The sequence below is a fragment of the Balaenoptera ricei genome, chromosome 12 (genome assembly GCF_028023285.1).
Source record: "Balaenoptera ricei isolate mBalRic1 chromosome 12, mBalRic1.hap2, whole genome shotgun sequence".
Taxonomy (NCBI): Eukaryota; Metazoa; Chordata; class Mammalia; order Artiodactyla; family Balaenopteridae; genus Balaenoptera; species Balaenoptera ricei.
Window position 1 is genome coordinate 9,941,446 of NC_082650.1, and position 17,710 is coordinate 9,959,155.

At 46.4% G+C, this 17,710-nt stretch overlaps 1 protein-coding gene and 1 long non-coding RNA gene across 6 annotated transcripts in view; one reads left to right on the plus strand and one right to left on the minus strand.

The window, feature by feature from the left end:
- Positions 1-17,710, minus strand: part of ZDHHC14 (zinc finger DHHC-type palmitoyltransferase 14) — a 273,468-nt gene that overhangs the window by 118,668 nt on the left and 137,090 nt on the right. The gene's annotated exons all lie outside the window — the stretch shown is intronic.
- On the plus strand, positions 6,023-11,614 carry LOC132376213 (uncharacterized). Of its 2 annotated transcripts, XR_009506243.1 has the most exons (4): positions 6,023-6,695; positions 8,062-8,159; positions 10,314-10,361; positions 11,296-11,614. It is a non-coding gene; the product is annotated as an uncharacterized LOC132376213 (long non-coding RNA). The 2 variants fall into 2 exon arrangements; XR_009506242.1 differs by lacking the exon at positions 10,314-10,361.

Consider the following 17,710-nt stretch of genomic DNA (forward strand, 5'->3'; position numbering starts at 1 on the left):
TCCATCCTCTCACCCATTCGTCCCTCCTCAAGTCTCTCTGTGGCTCTTGGAACGTTCCAGGTGGCCTCTGCTCAGGGCTTCCGTCTGTGCTGTGCCCTCTGCCTAGAATGCGGTTCCTGCAAAGCCACAAAGCTCCCCCACCTCCTGCAAGTCTTCGCTCAAATATCACTTTCCCCGTAGGGCCTTCTCTGACCTCACTTTGTAAAATCACAGCCCTCTTCGCCAGCACTCCCTGCCCTCTGGGTCCCATTCAGGGCTTTCCTTTTCCTCCTATCACTTACTCCACCTGGCAGAATGTATACACACTCACCTTCATACTGTCTGACTCTCTCACTAGAAAAAAATAAAAACCTCCAAGCAATGAGGAATTTTGTCCACTTGGTTCGAAGATGTAACCCATGGTGCCTGGAATTGGGTCCAGCACATAGTGGCCTTCAATAAATATCTGCTGAATGAACTGAAAACACAGGATACAAAGTAGACTCGGGATGATCCCATTTTTGTTTCAAACACACATTTATATTCATAACTGGAAGAATATGCCCTAAAGTATTACCTCATTTTCCATGGTGAAAGGTGTGAGGGTGATTTTGTGCATAATGTGCTTTTTGATAGTTTCCAAACTTCTTAATCAAACGTGGCTTATTTTTGCAGTGGAAAAATATATGACTAAAAATAAGTGCATAAATATTCATTAAACTGAAAAAAGTGGGTATTGCCAAAATATTAAAATCTCTCTGTGCTTTTCAAAAATCAACTATCAATAAAAAAGATGCTTGACAATAATTCATGCTACAGGTTAGATCAAAACCTCAGAAGGCTAAAGCCCTTGATTTCTGCAGGTTGCCCCTCATCAGATGGGTGTGTTTTGAGGTATGGGGTATCATACATTCAAGAATACAAAACTCAAGTTACCTCTCATCTCAACTTGAGTCTATACACCATTTCTTACAGGAATGTGACTGGAGGAAGTTCTTCTGCCATCATTGTGGATTTCTACCTTAAACTGGACATTTATAGATTAAAGACAGAGACAGCTATACCCTGTTGTCACTATGTCACAGTGAAAAACAAAAAACAACCCCAAAGAGCCAGACACAGGCTCCCAGCAACCCCTCTGGAGATCCAGAGCCTCAGACTCACTGAAGTTTCCCTTTTCCTTTCCTTGGGTCGGGGGTGAGTCCAAGGGTAGCAGGAAGGGGAAGGGGATCTTTAGGATCCCCCTAAACACATTGCCCTAAACACTGGCAATGTTCTTGGAGTTGAACCCAAAGGCTAGATATCTCAGTTACAAGCACAGCTGGGGAATGGATTATTCAACCCAGAGACGTTTTCAACTAAATACAAATTAGTTTGATCATTATGTGTTTGAAAAAACCTTTATGGGATGAAGATGCCCTGTCCTGTTTTAGACTGCTCCATGAACATCAGTGAGCCTTCTCCTGTCCTGAGACCCTCAGGGCATCAGGCTCTTTGCTGGGATGCGGCCCAGGGACGCCTCGGGTGTGGTGCTGCTGGTACCACTCAGCGTATAATTGTTGTTTGTGTGGCCTGTTTCCTCCTCCCTCCTGCTGGCTGCTATTCCCCGTGCTCCAGCTCTCAGCAGCTCCCCCCCCCAGGGCTTCGGTCGCCCGCCCAAGTTTGGTAAAGCAGTGAACAAGGTTTTACACATTACTGAGGCCTCTGCCATGGAGTGTGCCCCAGCCCCAACCATCACGCTGGGCCAAGTCCTCTCCTGCCAGTGTCCAGAAGTTACTGTGCAAAAGTGGTCTTGGGTATTATGAAGAAGCACGAACTCAGAACATTTTGGCCTTTGTGTGAGTTTTGGAAAGTTTCTACAAAGAGAGAGAGCAAGTACGGTGGGTACTGTGGATATCCCATGTCGCTGAGCATCATTCATTCCTGCACTCCATCGCTCCACACACTTTTCTTGAGGACCGACTACACGCCAACACACTGGACCAAATGCTCGGGATGGACACAAGATCAAGACAGGATTGTTGCTCTCAAGCTACTCACAGTCTAGAAGGAGAGACAGACCCCAAATCAGTAAACTACAAACAAAACAGCCAGTTAGGTGACAGAGGTAAAGAGAGTGTACTGAGGGAAGAGGGAAGGGGATCAGCTCAGTGGGCCTGGATGGAATCAGAAAAGGTTTTCTGGATGGGGTGTTGATGGCTAAGCAGGAGTTAGACCAACAAAGAGGACGGGCATCAGCAAGGACATGGAGCCCCAAAACCCTTCACTGTATTTACTGTTTCCGGACCTTCCATGCTTGACCGACAAGGGGGAAGATGGAGCCTTATCAGCCCTACCTGGACTGGACCCCACCGCAGGGGCAATTCAGCAGGAGGTTGTTTAGTCACTGCTGTATCCCCAGCCCCCAGACACTTCCTGCTGCAGGGGAGGCCCTCTGCAAACATTTGCTGAGTTGAATTTGATATAATCATCAGAGCAGACCTGAGAGACCTGGGTCCATGCTGTGGGTGGTGAACTGCAAGGTGATTTGGAGCAAAGGTGGTCGTGCAGTTGAAAAAATGAAAGAAAGCATATATGGAGATGAGCAGGCATTCATTTCCGTGCATTCGCCACTCCTGCCGAATGTTCCCTCCTGCTCTGCTAAAACTCTCCTCACCCAAGCATCACGGTTAACTTCCCCCCATCCCTGGAAGAGAAAGAGGGCACCTTCTTCCTTTTGCAAAGGAAGAAGAATTACTAAGTAAATTTTCCTTTATGATATTTCCCTAAGACTGCAGAGGAATTGAAGAGTGGTTTTTAACGTACCCATCATCACAAACCTCTTAGAAGCAGATAATAGAGGATAAATACAGGTTAGAAAGAGCCGATCATTTAGACAGAGATGCATGTGAGTTTGGACGGTTAAGCTATTTCACTCATAAGCTCATAAAACAATCCCTTTTTCAATAGTAGACAAACAATACTTTGAAAAATAGTACATGATACTTATATAAAATGGAAATACGGTACTTTTGACTAGAGAAGAAAAATGCTACGTATGCAATTAAGAAAAAAAAGTTTTTCCCTAAAGGAGAGAAATGAACACAAAGGAAGGTGAACAGATTAACAAGCCCATGAACATTCTGACACCAAGTTGGAGGCCAGTGGGTCGAGACAGCTTCAGGAGCACGTATTTGGTAGGAAAGTGAACAACATGAAATTCACTAGGAGTTGTGGGCTACTGGGTTGCTGCTGGGGGCTGCAGATTTATTCTTACCCTTGTCTAAAGGGGCAGATGACTCACTAACAGATGATTCCTGATTCCCCACCAAAATGCTGCCCATGGAATGGAATATTCTCCTTTGTAAAGAAAGTGCCTTTGCACTAAAAAATGCATTTCTCTTGCCCGATGGTGGGGAGGACTCCTACCATGTAATTATCCAGCCCATTAGAAGGCAAGGCCAGAACAGACACAGACACAGAGGGAAGGTCCGCCCTTGCTAGACACACAGATGTGGTCACATGGTTTCTAAACAGGCAGCTGGGCAGGGAGACTGCAGGAAAAGGATGGAAATTTCCCATTTTTGATCAAGTACCTGTAATTTCAAATAGTTTCACATATCATATTTCATGTATTCTCTGCAAAAAGTCTATGACCTTGGTATTTTTGAGACCATTTTACAGATGAGGAAACTAAGCCCTTAAGAGGCTCACTAAGTTGACTGAGGCCACCCAGCTAGTAAATTTCAGGACCGTGTGGCTGTCTTCTAATCCCACACGCCAGGGCACATAATCTCAATTATACCCCAGCGAGGTCTGCATTTCTGATTTGCACCCTCTACGTTTTCTTGGTAGAATACAGGTTTAAAAAGATTCTACCCTTTTATCATGATCTCAGTTACCCTCATTATATGCAATTAAGATGCCTAGAAAACCTGAAACTTGATTTAGCTTGAAGGTGCCTTGCCCAGTTTGGGGTGAATGAAGGCTCTGGAGTCATGGGTGATGGCACCCCTCAATGATGGATTGCCAGCAGATGGACAAGAAAGGAAACGATTCGTTGTCCTGCCAGAAAGACAGCTAAGCACAGGATCCTGACTGCTGTGGGGCGGGAGCCCGTCCAAGGAACGGGGTGGGGCAGCTGCGAGGGGTGGAGAGCCATGGCCACTAATGTGCGGGACACAAGGGAAGGGGCACAGGACATCTTTTGGTTTCTCCACCTCCAGGGACACGCAGGATCTTACACCGTTCAGGATGCTCCCTGAGCGTCAGTGAAACTAATGAGGGAGTAACACCTTAGCACTCCAAGGTGAAAAACGTTTCTTTTGGGCTCTGCTTCCCAATTCCAGTTGCTAAATAACCAGCTCCATAGTTTCTACGTAGAACAGAGCTTGTATTCCCAGAGTCCCCATTAACCAAGCTCTGACGCTGAATGCTGAAGACTGCTCCTGTTATTTCAACATACCCTTACGCCACACAAAGGGAGTACTGGTTAGTTTTGCTTCAATATTGCGGGGTGGGGGGTGGGGGGCGGGGGCATGGATTCGGATGGATATAACGCCAAAGCTAAGTTTTCATTTATGGAAAAAGAGAAGCTTCCTAAAACCGCCAAGTTATGCTCAAGAAGTAACTTGCTTCCTGTGAGAAGAGGGTGGGGTGCAGAAAGTCCAAAGCCCCCCACTTCCAAGAAGCCAGTGTGGAACTGAACATACTGTGATATGCATTCCTATCAAGCAGATGAGATGAAGAACCTCAGAAAAATATAGGCGGCAGGTGCCAGGTAACACCTGGAAGTCTGAGTATTTTTACTGGATACTACTAAGTACAATGATACACTTTTTATGAAACTCTTTGAACTCATTGGAAAAAAACAAAAAACAAAACCAGAAAAATACCATGTTGCTGTTGGCCAGTTGGTGCCTTAGCCACCCCGCTCACCGAATTGCGCTTTTCCAACAATATTCTTCTGTGGTTAAACTTTCATGTTGTCTCTTGTTTTCTTTTAAGCCGCACACTTCTGAGATAAAAATCTATTCAGTTCAGCTTAAAATAGAACAGGTTCCTGAGGACTGCCCAGTAGCAAACATGACTATTAGTTATTTTTTAAAAAGAGGAGGTCAAAAGGCAGAATAACGTTCATGAGTTCTGCAGAAAATCGTGGAAACAACCTTAAGGGATCTAGTGGAGCCACATCTGGGAAAACCATATTTTATGAGAGATTCCCCAGCAGGGATTCAGGCAAAGGAAATCATGCCTGGCTCTTCTGATGGAATTTTTGGAAGATGTTACTATCATGAAAGGTACAATAAATTAAATGACGGTGGTTGCATTCCTTGAATTTTGCCCAGCAGATGGCAAAGCTGGAGAATCAACCGGGAAGCCGGACAGTGATACGGTGGAGAGAGGGGAAAAGACCAGAAGGCATCATCTCCCACGGGACTAACTCCTCGTTCATCCGGGGCTTGTGCCACACATCGTCCAGCTGGTTTAAACAGTCAGTAGAATTAGCAGAGCCCCAAAGAGCTGTCAAGTTCTGAGGATGGTCTTTTAGATTTCCAGAGACACCCGCCTGAGAGGGCTGTCACTTGGCTGCCAGAAAGCCATCACTTCATGCCTTAAGCCCCTGTGAGACTTAATGATGTCAGATAGCAGAGCCCATCAAGCAAAGCCCCGGAAAACAGGGATCTAAACGCTCCAGGTGTGCCTACGTGCTCAGGGGCAAAATCTCCTGGCTGTAATGCTTATTCTGGCTAGTTTCTTGAAGACTTTTTCAACCAGAAGTTTCCGTCAGTTTGGCTTTTGCCTCCTCTCCTTCCCTGAGTGGAATGTGTGTAGCTGCACACGTGGAAGGATTTTAACGTTGTCTAAATACAACAGCAGGCTTTGCAAAGACACTTTTTTTTGAAGAGAAGCGTTCTTGAACAGGATGTCTGGGTTGCAACTAGGAAAACAGGGAAACTGAGCAAAGGAATATCAACAGTGGCTGTTCCACAAACGAGCTGAGAGCTCAGCCCCTCCTTCAGAGGAAGCAGGAGGAGCCGCTGGTCTGGGAAGAGGTGGGGCCGCCCAGGCAGCAGCCCTGACGACGGCGACCGGCTCCCAGCCGAGGCTTCAGCTCCCAGCAACGGCAGAAGAGGCCGAGCCTTACTCAGGCCACGTCTTCACCCGGAGCTTAGGGGCTTCCCAGTCTGCAGGGAGAAGAGGCGTGGATTCTCCAAGGGGTTTGTGACCCCCAAAGCTCCCGTTACGGAGGGAGGTACACTTGCACCCATCTGCCTGTACAGGAGAGCTGAAGATGCCGTCCAGGCGCCTCGGGGTCCCCAGCCTCCGCTCGCTGCCCTAGCCCCTCCGGCACGCGCCGGGGGCCTCTCCACATCCAGCAGATGAAGCTAACGTCTGCCAGGTCAGAGGCCTCCAGCAGTTGTCGAATAACTTGGCCGTGAGCTCTGCCTGTAGGTCTTAGGAGTGGAACCAGCCTCCCCAGCGAAGCCTTGGTGCACACTCATGGATCCAACCAAAGGTGGGTTCGCACAATCCTGAAGTAAGGGCAGGAGTGAAGCCCCTTCCTCATCCATAAGCCTGAGGATGGGCAAGACGCCGAAACGCTGAAACGACTTTTGTGTGAAGAAGAAAAAGAGCCCAAGGCAAACCTGAGAATGTGAAGAAGGTTCTGGAAGAAACTGAGGAGAGCACCATCCCATCCCCAGCCTTGCCTGGAGTCTGAGAACTTCACCTTGGTGAGACCGGGTAGACTGACAGTTAAGACAAGACCCTGATCCACTTCCACACCAGAATGAGGGGGTGGGTCCAGAGGGCCACCAGGAAAAGTTCCACAGTGTTGTGGGAAGGCCTTGGGCCTGGAATCAGACTGACTGGCTTCTGATCTTCAATCTGGCAATAATTCTGTCAACTTGACAAAGTAACTTATTCTCCTGAGTCTTAGTTTCCTCACGGGGTTAAACTGGAATAATGTAAATTATAGGTGATGACAGCCCCACTGCAGTTTTGGTTTGAGAGCTGATGAGTTACTGTGTGGAAGACATTTAGCAGAGCCTCTGGGTTTCTATTAGATCCTCCCTAAATATTATCCCCTTCCTCCTGTGAGAGCTAGTCTTGCACTTGTGTGGATTTCTGGTAATTTTCCACACTTCCCTGCTGTTCCTCATTTTGGTTTAGTCCAGCTGGCTTCCCAGCAGTTTACAGTAAAAGCCTCTGAGAGCTGTATATTTGCTTCAGAGGCCAGTGAGGCTGGGAAGAAGTTGGGCTTCCAAGCTCAGAGAGGAATTCAAGCAGAAAAGCGACTGGTAGCCACTGGAAGAGGGTGTGAGTGGGCCAATTCCCGAGAAGTCTGTGAGAGAGAGAAGTGTATGGGGAAAGGGGGAGCAGCTTGAAACCAGTCACCTGCCCTGTGGGTTTAGCGGGCAGGAAACTCCATTCCCCACAGCCACTAAACAGCGGTGGGACTAAAAGGGGCAATATTTTCATGCCTTCTGATGCCCAGAATCGTTATAATTGAAACTCCATGGAAAAAAGTCCTTACACAGCTTGGTAGGTAGCCTCTTGGATGGCTCCAGTGATCCCTGCCTCCTGGTATTCACACTCCCGTTGAGTGGGGGTGGCCCTAGAGACTTCTAGAAAATAACAAATGTGATGGGGCATCACTTCCAAGATGAGGTTACAAGATTGCAACTCCCCCTTGCTCACTGTCTCTTGCTGCTCTCTCTGAGGGAGGCCTGATATCATGCTGTGAGCCGTCCCATAGTGAGGCTCATGGGGCTAAGCTCATGAGGGTGGCCACTGGCCAACAGGCACATGAGTGAGCCTAGAAGCAGACACTCCCCCAGGCAAGCATTAAGATGACAGCAGTCCCAGCCCCATCATGATTTAACCCTGTGGGAACCCTGAGCCAGAGGACACAGCTAAGCTGCTCTGGATTTCTGACCCAGAAACTGTACGTAATAAATGTTTGTTGTTTTAAGCTACTAAATTCTGGGGTAATTTGTTACGCAGCAATAGCTCACTAACACACATGGCTCTATCAGGCACAAACTAGATTTGGAAATGACATATGCCAAATAAAATGAAATATTCTTCTTTTTACAGTGAGAGAGCAGAATCAGTGAATGAAATAAATCCTCAGCATCCTTTCTACCTGTGATTTCCTCTGACTAGCCAGATGGTATACAGGAATTCTTTCGGCTGTAAGGAAAACTTATAAGTTATTCATTTGGGTTCTGTCATTAATTAACTGAAGTTTCAGTTACCTCTCCATGGTCTAATGGCTGTGCTCAAGGAGATACGACAATTTTACAGAAACAACGACCAAGAAAATTTGACTTCTTAATATGTAAAAAAAAAGATACATATGAGGAACTAATATGGAAAGAGAAAACACGCTTATGCACAACCATATGCCACAGAAAAGACCTTTAAGGAGCAAAAAACTGCTACCTATTAAAAGACTGCGAATAGAAGTGAAGTTAATAATAGAGTGAACACCAATAAACAATTCTGGCATTTCCTACAGATACTCTTAAATCTCTTTATTTACCCACAGTAGTTCTTTAATCCTGTGTTAGATACCACCAAACATCTAATTTCCTCCCCTCTTTTTATTTCCTAAGAAAATATTTCCATCTTTTATACCACCTAGTAAGAGAGAAACATTTACCAGTGAATCTTTGTTTTTTAATGAGTTAAAAGAATAGTCTTTTTGGAATCAGGCAATGCCAACTTTTATGCCCTGGTGGTTTGAGATTATTGTGAGTGGCATAAAAGAAAAGAAGAAGAAAAAAAAAAAAGTCAAGAGCCTTTGTGGTGGGGCTTGCCCGGCAGCTGACTAGACAAGTCTAATACCCCTCCACCTAGCCTCCCACCAGAACCCTCATGATGACACAGAAAGGACAAAATGCCAATAGCAACGAAGGCTGAAGATAAGAGCACACCACAGGCCAAAGTCCAGGGGGTTTCCATTAATGCCCTGTTGATGGCGAAGGGGGGCTGAGAAGGGCATTTTTGAATCACACATCTCAAAGTCCCTAAACCGTAAAGCAACAAAGCAGATGCCTGCCAAAGGGCAGGAAAGGACCTTAACTCAGAAGGAGAAATTAAAATGGCCATCAACCTCCCTAGCAATCAAAGAAAGGGAAATTAAAAATACCATCTGTAGATTTACAATGACAAATGCCCCTAAGGCTTCAGGGTGGGGCATGGGGGTGGTGTCCTCCCTCCTGCGTGGCAGTGTGGTCGGCCATGCAGGCTTTTTAGAAAACAGTATGGAAATCAGTGCCCACAGCCTGACAGCTTAAGGCCTCTTCTTTTTTAAACCTTTTCTGTGTGGCAAGAAGGAAGTGGGTGGGAGGATGGTGGAGGGAAAGAAAGAGAAGAAAAATATATTACAGTGAGTAGACTTCTAAAAAACCATTTAAAAATTACTTTTAAATTACTTTTTAAATAGTAAAAAAATTATTTTTAAAATGGTTTTGGTAGCCTTGTGAGAGCAGAAAAGAAATAGTTTCCTCAAAATGCATATCATCAAAAATTAGACTACTGAATTTCCTTTTCTAAGCCGATATTTCCTATGTTCGTTGTTTCTCTAAGATCACAGAAGCAGAAGAAAACAACACAACAGGGCCCCAAACAAGATCACACCCCTCACACGTAATGAAAGAGCTGATGTGAAAACCAGTGACACGGTGTCAAATCTATTCCTGTTTGTGAACGATTTACCAGTTTCTCACTAACATCTGAATTTAATTTGAGATTAGGCATCAAGTCTAAACGCTAATTATCTGATGATAGAATTTCTTATTTTTAGTTGTTAAACCCATTTTATCTGTTTGGCTTTTGACAAAATATTTGTTTTTTATAAAGGCAGGATCTAATATTTTTAATGAATAGGTCCAGGGACCTGAAACAAAGACTGCACTTAATTTTCACAACAATCCTATGAGTAGGTGTTGTGATCAATGACGAAACAGTCCCTAAGCAAACTGTCAAAGGTCATCTAGGTAGTAAGTGAAAAGGGCAAATCCAGGATCAACTCATATCACAGATGGGTATCTTTGTGCAGCCCAGCTTTGTGACTTCTTAAAAAAATACAATTTGTTAGATACTCTAGAATTTTCAGGTTAATTAGGCTAATGCAACCATCTCAAATGTTTCCCCTTTATGATGTGGCCTTAGAGTTTCTAAAGCGAAGCATTCCGTGCTATGGATTGGGAGCGCTGATCAGTCAGTCATCAATGGAGGAATGACAGCTCTCCCTGGCTCCCAGCAGGGGAGACCTGTGGCAGATAAGCCAACAGCCCAGCCAGGGATTTCAGGTCAGCACCTTCCTTACCCTGTCGTTCCAGGAACCAGAGTAGGCTTTTCTCACACCTAAGACGCCTCCTGCTCTAAAGGTAAGGTTCAGAGTGGAAACCACAGGAGTCCCTTACCCAAGGCTTCTCTCCAGAATTTCCTGAGCCTATACTCCGGGATGGGCACGGCGCTGGATTACTATGACTTCAAACTTTGCTAAAATGCCTGACTCCAAACCATGAAGCAAAACGAAAAAGATCTGACTCACTGTGTGGGATCTTGACTCTACCTACCTGGGTGTCCACTTCTTCATCCGTAAATGAAGTTGGACTGACTGCCACCCCACTGTGAGCCCTTGAATTCGAACATTCTATGGCTTCAAATATACATCCGCATGTACATTTTGTCTTTCCCTTCTTCTCCAATTCACTTACATACTGGTAAACAGAGTGCAGGTACATTTTATGTGGATTTAAATTGATGTGAATTTGAAAGGTGTATGATTATAAAGGTGTTACTAAAGCTTCATTTGATGTGCAAAAATCCAAATCCCTCTAAATTCAAAAAAATTATCAAGAACCGTTATCATTTCAAGGTTGGCAGGAAGTGAACTGTCAACTATGTTACACTACTGCCCCCTTTTAAGTACTCGTGTTATCCAGACCAGGACAGGGCTGGGATGGAACCCCGGAGACCCGACACCTCAATCAGACTCAACATTTCAGATCCAAAGTGACCTTGTTCTGCAAATGCCCTTCCCTTCAACTCAGCTGAAATGTCACCCACTCCAAGAAGTCTTTCCTAAGCGACACTCCCAGCTCCTTAGTGCCCACCCTGGGCCATCAACATCCCCACTGCACTGTAGCTGCTGATTTTCTCATTTCCCTTTCTCATCAGGACTCTGTGAGTTCCCTGGGGGCAGGGACCAGTTGGTTAGTTTTTCATCCCCAGGACCTAGCAAAGCAACATGTTCAAGTGGGCACCCTGTAGACGTCTGTCTGATCGATCAAACAGCTGAATCCTTTCCTTTTACAGAGAAAGATCTGAGAGAAGGGCCTTCCCCGGACCACACGGCTCCCAGGGACCAGAGCTGAGACCAGAACCCATGTGTCCTGGCTCCGAGGCCTTCACCTGCTGGACACCTGGGACACGGATGGTTCTGAACCTTCACTCGATCAGTTTAAGTCGCCTCCAGAATCGATGTAAAGGCAATTAATGTCTCTAGAACAACCAAGACAGTGCCCTTGAGAAAATTCTCTCTTCCCCACGAGCTCATGCCTCTGGACAAGCAGATAAAAGCTGCTCAGCACATACTTACTGAGCATCTTAAGATAAGGACTCAAATAAGCAAAGTCTCACTTTTTTCCTTGCAATGTCCTACTTGCCTTGGTGTTTATTAAAATCAGATATTGTTTCCTACGATTGTTTCAAGGCAAAATTTGTCTCTTTGCTTCTAGCTTGAAGTAAAGACATTATCACAGTTTTAATATCAGGAATGGAAAAATACAATATAGAAAATAGGACTGAAACTTAGTTGCTACTTTCCCACACTGCAGGGAAAACAACAACCAATCCGCCTCCACCCATGTGTCTGAGATGTTGCTAGCTCCTGTCGCCTAGCAGAGCAGGTTCGTGGTGAGTCAGCCAACAGAACACTGGCTAACACAGGGGAGATGCTGGGTGCTGGAGGCCTCAACAGGGAACACCAGGAGTGATGCTCAGGTAGGTCCCCATCACCTCAACAGACCTGCTCACACCGGCTGCTGTGCGCCTTGCAGCCCTCCTCCTGCTCTGTGTCCCCCCGGGAAGGGGAGGGCCCCAAACCATAGTGTAAACACTGTGCTGATCTCAGAGCACTGTGATGAATTCACGGTGGAAATCATCACTGAGACCAGGAGGTGGGGGGCAGGAGGGGGGGGGTCCACAAACGCAAGGGCTCTCTGCTCAAATCCAGGTTCCAGGAGATGCATTTTGAGATGGAGTCTAAAAACCAAAGCAGCCACGTTGGAAAAGACTGAGAACAGGCAAAGGTTTCGGGACTGGAATGGTCTGGGGTCAGGGCTGTGTCAGCTGTGGGCCAGGGGCTCTGATGTGACTTACACACAGAAGCAACTGGGGGGTATTTCATCCCCTTTATGTCTTCTGTGAATTGTAACTCATTCCTCATCACAGCTTTCCAGGCCTCTACTCTACAAGCACCGAGCCGGGCACCACCTTGGTTTAGGTTGGTTGTGACATGCCCCCCACCACCCCCAGCTGCCCGAAGAGCTGGATGGCCACACACAGGGCCCATAAGTGACCACCGTTAGGTACCACTTGCTTGAATCCCAAACGTAACTACTAGTGGCAAACCCATCAACTTGGCTCAAGGAAGATCCAGCAGGAGCCAGTTCTTCACACTGAAGCAGGACAAGACTCGGGGCTGCAGTGAGATAAAAAGGGAAAGAAAAGCAAGGGCAGGTGGGTGGTCTTTGTTCTAGCAGGCCTCCCAGGCAGGCAAGGGAACCTCAAACTCCAGGAAAATAAACAAAGCTGCAAGTGGCCTGCTGTGTGTACAGAAGCCAACAAGGTCACTGACCCCTGCCTCCCCCCAGCCTCCTGCAGAGGGTGGGTCCACATCCATGAGTGTTAGGGCGTGTGCGCGTGCACACACACGTGCACACGCACAGACACCTTTTCAAGCTGTCCACAGGTGATGACTTTTCCTACTGATCCGTTTGTTGTCAGTTGCCAGCTCAAGCTGTGGCCAGCATGGGGGCTTTGATGACGAACACAGGCATTGCCTACAGCAGCACTTTAAAAAAAAATCTATCCTCTCTAGGTGATGACATTATCTTCTTGAAAAATAAAAAAGGAAAAGCAAATGTCAGCACTGTTTCTGAAATGCAATAAGTGCTGAGACGGTAAGCGGCTCTGTGGATGAAGGGTGCAGTGTGAAGTAGGGCAGGTACCTCCCAAGGGACCCTTCGTTCAGGGCTGAGCCTGGCTGATTTCCTCAGGCTCAGAGGTCACTGCTTTGGGTGTAGGTGACAGAGTGTCAAGACGCACTGTATGGGTGACTGCTTGGGGGGTACTTTAGGGGAGATGGCTCTTTGGGGTACAACCCTCCCCATCACACTTGCCTAGAAAGCAGCCAGTCCCACTAGGAATAACAGTTCCCCGCTTTGGGGGAACTGTTCTCGGCTCATGATTTCCTGAGGAAGGGCTCAGTGACATAATGATTGAGGCAACAAAGGTGACAAGAAGCCCTGGCCTGTGCCCCACATTCACTTCAGTGCCACTGCCAGATGCCCAGGGACGCCTGCTTCCTGGGTGCAAATAACCCCTTTGCCCTCCACTCGGGACTCTCAGTACTCACTCTCACGACATTGCTGCAGCTTTCAGAAAGGAAAAATAAAAGAGAACCTGCCGTCTCCTTTCCTCCCCAGACACCACCATGCTGTAGTGGCCGTGTACGGCAGATGGGATGGGTGCGTGGGGACAGGTTTCTTCTGGAAGACGACAGTTGCACCTGCAGTGGTTTGGATATTTATTAACTCAACGCATCTCACTGTGTCTGGTGACTCACACACTCCCAGGAAGGCCCACAGAGCCTCCGCATCTGCTAGCCTTTCCATTCTCTTGCTTTGTTGCACCTCAAACCTGATCTTCTTTCTCCTTGATTCGGCCTTCCTTGCACAATTCCTCTAGCGTGGTGGGATGTGGCAATAGTAGAACAGAAATTAGCAGCCTTAATTTTCATTTTTCATTGCAGCCCAATATTTTAGGTCCCATTCCCTCATCAAAACATTCATTCAACTAATAATTATAGATTACTTAGTACAGGGGTCCCCAACCCCCGGGCCGTGGACCGCTACTGGTCCACAGCCTGTTAAGAACCGGGCCACACAGCAGGAGGGGAGCAGCGAGTGGACAAGCGAGCGAAGCTTCATCGGCCGCTCCCCATCACTCGCATTACCACCTGAACCATACCCCCACCCCCAGAAAAACTGTCTTCCACGAAACCGGTCCCCGGTGCCAAACAGTCTGGGGACCGCTGACTTAGTACACGGATTAACAGTCTGGCAGGAGAAGATCGGCCAGGTGCACAAATGGCACCTTTGTATGGCAATAAGAGCACTGAGAAAGGGCACTTGAGGTCTTGTAGCCTGTCCCCGGGGGGGACAGGAACATACTCCCAGAACTCTGAGACAAAATTACTTTAAGAGCAAACTTAGATAGATTCAAAATATAGTTGCTTTTCCCCAACGACATATACAAGATGTTCATAGCAACACTATGAGCACATCAATAGTAGGATGTATTCATAAATTATTACTATAACGAATATTATACAGCAATGATATCAAGGTACTAATTCCAACAACGCAGACACATCTTACAAATATAATGTTGAGCGAAAAGAGTACACTGTGAGTTTCATTTATATAAAGCTCAAAAACAGTCCAAATTAAACCTATGATTTATTAGAGGGGAGGACAGCAGTTCCCCTTGAGAAGGCAGTGGCTTAGGGGGACATGAAGGGGACTCGTGGGGTGCCGACAGTGTTCTCTTTCTTGCTCTGACTGCTGGTTCTATGACGCCAATAACTTTTACTGAGCTGTACTCATAATTTGTACACTTTTCTATATGTATATTATATATCAATAAAATGTTTACTTAATATACGTACACATATACTCGTGTTTGCAGTCAGTGCCTATAGTAGGCAGCTTTGGAAGTAACATGAGAGACTGAAAATGTGCCGCTACGGAAGCCTGGGATGCTCTCCGTTCATCGTGTGTGATCTGGCACAAGCTCAGAAAAGAAGGCCCAACTGTGATTATAATCATGCCAGCGAGAGTGCAATCAGTTACCCTGGCTCTGCTCAAAAAACAGTGAAAAAAGACAGTCAGCTCCAGCTCACCCTGGATGAAGACGGCAAATAAACTCCTGTGGATTTGTGTCAAAAAAAAAAAAAAAAAAAGTCACTGACCCACACTCCTGAAATCAAAGGGAAGCCCAAGGAAGTTAAAAAGCAATTTAATGTAACCAACTTGTTTGCTTCGAGAAATGTGAACATTCTCCTTGTTAGCTTATTAAAATTAAGAGCAGGGAAAAGAACAGTCTATTAACTACACGTAATAAATGACACAAAATATGCTTCAGTTTTATTTTAGAGCTGAAGGGAATGAGGGTGACAGAGACAGATAGGAAAAGATACACATAGAGATGCACTTGAAATAAGCAAAGGACGACAGAGACAGGTGAGGAAGTACTGACACAGTGATTCACTGAATGCTTGTGAAGGGCACGGGCTTTTACACTGATCACCTTCGATCACCTTATTAATGTGTCCCATAACCCAGGGGCAGAGATCGAATCCCCTTTGTACAGATTAGGACAATGAGGTCTGGGAAGGTTAAAAGATCTATTCAAGACCACATTGTTGGTAAGTGGAAGGGCTGTGATCCACCCCAGGCAGCTCAGCTCCAAGGCCATTGCTCTGCACCGTGTCTGGACCACTTGTTTGTTTCGAATATTGCTGTACAAGGCATTATGTATGTATGTGTATGAGTGTGCATGATAATTTAAAAAAATCATACATATATTTTGTTTTGTCTTGAAAGGTTAATATATTCACATAGCACAACAATCAAAGCAGTATAACAAGAAAAAAAAAAAAAAAACAGTGAAAAGGATTTGGAGACGAAGTTTGCGGTGTTTGTCCCTCACTGACCATCAGGAGGGCAGGAATATTCTGGTCAGTAGAGATATGCTCAATGGAGGGGGTCACCAGGTCTCGCCATTCTCGGACGACGTGTCACATAAGGTCATCTCTCCCTTCGCTCTCATTGCCCACTTGCCAACCGCCTTCCAACAACACATTCAATGTCCCCAGCTTGGCACACACTGGAGAGGTGAGAATATTCTGTCACTATAAAATGGCCGCACTAAATCGACTGGCATCCTTTTGATACCACAGACACCCGAGAGGCTCCTGATGCAAACACTTCTGAAAACAATGACAAAATGGAGCTCCCGGACCTGCTGGGTCAAGATCCAGACCTTGGACGATGGAGATGCCACCAAAGCGCGGCTCCCCTGAGCCCCCGCCCCAGACACTCCCATTCTATTGGAACTGGTTACTCAAGGCGTGTTTTCTGTGCTTGTATCATAGGTGGCCACTCCCCACTGCCCTGAAGGAACAGAGGCTGGTCAACCTTCCCAAGGTCAAGGTCAGCGAGACTTTAATAAACAGAGAAACCAAGTACTACGTTCAGAATCCCGGGCACCCTTTCCAGTCTGACTTCTCGTTGAGATCCGAATATTAAACAACAACAATCTCATCTGAGGATATTTTTTGCTGTACTGCCCCCGAAAGCAGAGCCCTCCGTCCCTGCCCCTCTACAGGAAGCCCAAAGCCATGGCAGCCACAGGGGGGCATCCGGGGTCTGCTCTTTGCACAGCTGACTGTGAGCACAGGTGAAAGTGACCAGGGGCGTGGAAAGAGGAGAGTTACCCCCTGACAGCCTTCTGACCACGGAGATGGAAATCCCCACAGAGGAGACGGCAGGCGGGACCCCCCTGCACAGGGGCAGCGACACCATCCTGGGCCCCGAGAGGGCAGGGCAGCCGCAATCAGTGCCGGCCTAACAGCCGTGAGCTTGCTTGTTTGCTTATTTCCAAAGGAACTGGACAGCCCAGAACCCATTCTTACCCGCTTGCCTTCAGTATGTCACATCCCAGCTGTCTTTTAACCTCTGAATCTACATTTCTCGCACTTGCGCATGAAAACTCAACTCATTTTGTTCCTATAGACAGAGCCAATTCTGGCGAGGCAGGTTCATTCAGGAAGACGAAAATGATCACTCACTGATGTGTCAAGTGTCACAGTGGGAAGAGCATGGGGGTCTGAGGCCTCCGACACGAGTGAGACCTTGGCCAGGCCACTCTTCTCTGAGCCACGACTGCTCGTCCATAAAATGAGGGGCTGGAAGTCCATGCCTCTAAGTTCTCTTCCAGATGCATGATGGATGGTAGGGTGCCTCATCTTCAGGTTATAAAAGACCTGGATTCTGAGCTCTGATTCCATCACTAGCTGTGTGACTCAGGCAAGTTACCTAAACTCTCTGAACCTCAGTTTCTTAATTTGTGAAACAAAAGCAATAATAATCATATATAATGATAACAGTATATAATATACAAATACTATAATGCTACAATAGTAATAATGAAGATTGGATGAAGTAAATATGTATGACATTTAGTGAGGTGCCCCGTACAGTGTAAATAATAAACAGCAAAAGGCAAAAAGGGCCGTGAGTCTGTGTTTCCATTGACAGACTCTCAAATGGGACACAGATGGTAACTGGAAGCAATAACAGCTAAAGTAATGGTGTGAATGTTCAGAAATGGCTGAATTACCATCAGATCTGACCCCGACTCTTTAAATGACTGATGCTGGCTT